The sequence below is a fragment of the Capsicum annuum genome, unplaced genomic scaffold (assembly GCF_002878395.1).
Source record: "Capsicum annuum cultivar UCD-10X-F1 unplaced genomic scaffold, UCD10Xv1.1 ctg47388, whole genome shotgun sequence".
NCBI classification, from domain to species: domain Eukaryota; kingdom Viridiplantae; phylum Streptophyta; class Magnoliopsida; order Solanales; family Solanaceae; genus Capsicum; species Capsicum annuum.
Window position 1 is genome coordinate 1 of NW_025855026.1, and position 3920 is coordinate 3920.

At 32.5% G+C, this 3920-nt stretch overlaps 2 non-coding genes across 2 annotated transcripts; both read right to left on the bottom strand.

The window, feature by feature from the left end:
• Positions 1-1192: 1192 nt before the first annotated feature.
• Positions 1193-1359, bottom strand: LOC124892437. The gene has a single exon (XR_007050242.1). It is a non-coding gene; the product is annotated as a U1 spliceosomal RNA (small nuclear RNA).
• Positions 1360-3767: 2408 nt separating this feature from the next.
• Positions 3768-3920, bottom strand: LOC124892438 (the record flags this gene model as incomplete). The annotated part of the gene is made up of 1 exon (XR_007050243.1): positions 3768-3920. It is a non-coding gene; the product is annotated as a U1 spliceosomal RNA (small nuclear RNA).

The following is a 3920-nucleotide window of genomic DNA, read 5'->3' on the forward strand; positions in this document are numbered from 1 at the left end:
AAAAATACATATAATTAGGGGCTACAATTTCATATCTTAACAACCTTAAGAAACTAAAATATCACAAATACATATAATTAGGGGCTACAATTTCATATCTTAACAACACAATATATACTAAAATTTCAAATCATAAAGAAACAAAAAAATAAATACATACCTAAAATTGTATATAGAAAATACATCTATGAACATATTTTCAAGAAAAATACGAAAGTTAAAAAATAGAAACATACCTCCTCCACTTTCTCTTCTTCTGATTCAAAATCAGATGAAACAGGACTTGAAATTTTACTACATTCACCTTTTTCATTTGGCTTTGTCTTTTTCATTGATTTTTGAATTTTTGGGGGTTTTGGGGATGAAAGTTTTGTCAAATATTTTCGCTTTATTTTTTCCATAATATTTCCCGAATTGTTACAGTGCTTCAATCTTGCTCCTTCACTGCTTACACCTTCCTTAGGCTGAATATTAGAAGAACCCAAGTTAAAAACTTCATCTTGAGTTAAGTCAAGACTAAAAGATGGAAATTCATCGAAAACTAAATCCATCGATTTATTACCACTAACTGAAATACTACTCTTTGCATGTTGTGCCATTATATCAAAAAATCAAAGATTTCAACACAAACTCAAAAAAAAAATAAAAAATCAAACCCTTACTGATGAAGAAGAAGAAGAATGAAAAATTGAAACAAAATCGACAATAAAACAAATAAAAGAGTTTATATGGAAAAGATTACATATACATCACATAACTATTTATACCTCAAATATACATGTTAATACATCATTTATACAATATCGGTAGGTGTGAATACACCATTTATACAATATTGCTACATGTTAATATACTATTTATACAATATCGATACATATTCATACATCATTTATAAAATATCGATCCATGTTAATACATCATTTATAAAATATCGATAAATTACATATACACTACATTATATAACATATGCATTACATATACAACGCCCAAGAAGTCATATATAAATTTCCCTTTGTGCACAAACGTGTAACGATATTTATCTTCCTTTTCCTTGTGTAATCCTTAATGTTTGTATAACATTCACTCAAAGTATTTACCAAGGAAACTGCAGAAACTCATGTTATCGTCATTGGCGTCTTTCCAGACATCAGCCGCACGGCTTACAATCAAATATTTTGGACTTCGAACAGGGCAGGGGAACACGATCACAGACCCCCTCTACCACAAATTATGATGTAGGCTCAACCACTTGGGCCGACCTTAGGCAAGCACCCCTCCAATGTGCAATGGAGGTCACAAGCCTAAGACCTAGGCCAAGGGGTCTTATTGATCACTCATTGACCTCGTCCAGGTATGTTGTTCTCCAGTCAGCTCAGTCCATTGTTAATACTGCTGCTTTTGCTCCACTTTTTTCTTAGACATTGATGTGGGAGAATTACTCAAAATGGCGATATCTTTTTGGCTTTCTGTTTGGAAATAGAAAAATTCAAGTGTCATGCTCGAGAAACATAGTAACGCCGCCAGCGACATGACTTCCTTCAGTATCTTCCTATTCTTATTTACATCAAAATCGACAGTGTTTGGCAGCAATGGTCACCAAGTAGAGATAATTAACGACAAAGGTTCCTCAAACAATCTCTAAGTTTCCTTTTTCCTTCCTGTTGTAATCCCTTAACAGCTTTGCTCAGCTTGATATCACACTCAATCATTTACCAAGGAAACAGCAAATTTCTTCTCTTTCCTGACGACATAAATCCAGTGTAATGCCTCAAATGGGGTCCGGGAAAGGTGTATGCAGACCTTATTTCTACCATGTGAAGGTAGAAAGGTTGTTTCCAATAGACCCTCGGTTGATAGTAGCAACACACAGGAAACAACAAGAAGAAAATACAATGAGCGAGGCTAATGAGTCGACATAGAAATACATGACTAGTACTAATATACTCGACTACCTTGACTACCCACTAACTTCCTATTGTAATTCTCAACCTCCAAACTCCCCTATCAAGGTCATCTCTTACTCAACTTTGGGATTTCTCAACTCTTCAATAATCCGATAGAAACTTGTAACATCAACAATTAGCTTCCATTTCAACAAAGTAGCACGCGTAAGGACAAAAGGAATACCAACTAAGCAAAATCTCTTTATATCCACATTAGCAAAACATAGAGACACTGAGTGCTATTTAATTGATGGATTTTCTCTAAGAAGACCAGGAACTAAGTCAATTCAATGACTCGTGGCCATTTGACTAGGCCTCAATGGCCTTTGGGTCATGGCGCTGTAGCCATAGATGAAGTCTGTTCATCATAGTGAACTTAGAGTTGTAGTTATCACGAAGAAATTTGTAGGAGTTTTCCAATCTTTATGCATGACTCGAACTCATAATCTTCGAAAGTTAAAGGTGTTTACCATGCATCCGAGCAACTCACTCTTATTGGTCTAATCATTTTTAGTTATGGAAATTATCATCCTCCTGCCTTCTATGGCTACTGAGCTTAGAGCTGTGATAATCACTAAGAAATCTATACTTTTTTTTAACCCCTCCCTAGGAGCTTCCAACTTTTTTGCACAACTCAAACTCACAATTTTCGATTGAAAGTAAGAGATACTTATCATCTGAGCAATTCGTTGTTGGCTCAAGAAATCTACTCTTACAAACGAACCTAATTGTAGATTCTTAATTGAATGTGACGAAGAATCAACCACCAAAAAGTAGTACTCAAAAAGAATACTCCCACTTGGCAATAATGTGTGCCTAATCTTTGAATTTCGAAAGTTAAGACAGTTTAAATTTAATTGTAAATTTTGATGGAGTTCTCAAATTATTTAAAATAAAATTTGAAGTTTGTAAAATATACAATACTTACTAAAATACAATTCAAAATATTTAAAGATTATAAAAAATAAATTATATTGAAATTTATTCGAATCTCAAAATCTAAAAAGTACTACATAAATTTAAAAGGGCAGTATCATTTTACTATAATATATTTATCATTTTTAATTTTTTAAGTTACAACGACAAAAATATAGTAGTGGTGTCTCGTATTAAATCTAATAAGTGATGTTTACGCATATCTTACTCCTACTTTATCTTATGATGCAGAAAAGGATATTTTGAAAGACCCTTGAGGTCAACTAAAAGTTTATAAGTGATTCAAATATATTTGCGCCTTTTAATTTTTTTTATCTTAGCTCATTTTAACATCAACTAAGCTCCAACCTTATTTATTTTCTGCATCAAGATTTTAGAATAACTCTCTTCTAAAGTTTTATTGTGTCTTTTAATTCTGCTTGTGTGAGCTCGATCATAGAAGAAAGTTATCGAAAGCTAGGAGTAAAATCATGTATATCTTGTTCTATACACAGCCCCCTTGCGAAATTTGAATCTCTATAACTAAACATCTTGGAATTTTTATCTCCATATCATTATAAAGGTCAGATTATAAGTAGAAACTAATTTTTTTAGATAGTATAAGTACACTACACTATGTTTATGTTTATGTTTATTTTATATGGCAAACAATAAATCCCGATAGTTAGGAGCCTAATTACATAAAATTTCGATATTTTATATATAATTAGTTGAGACTTTTGTAATTATTGTGTAAAGATGAAGATTTATGTAAATATAACAATTTAAGGTGTATGTTTACTATTATTTTTCCTTATTTTATCTCAAGGGAAGAGAAACTAAATTAGTTCAGGGCCACACTCAAAACACCAATTTGGATGGACCTATAATGCTTTGGACTTGAATTAGGTAGGGACCGCGTGAACGCAGACCCTCTCTATTATAAATTATGATGTAGGCTCGATCTCTTAAATTGGCCTTAGATAGACACCCCTCCAAAGTGCAACGGATGTCACCAACCTTTAATGGATTGTTATCTTTGATTTTCATTTTACATTTCCT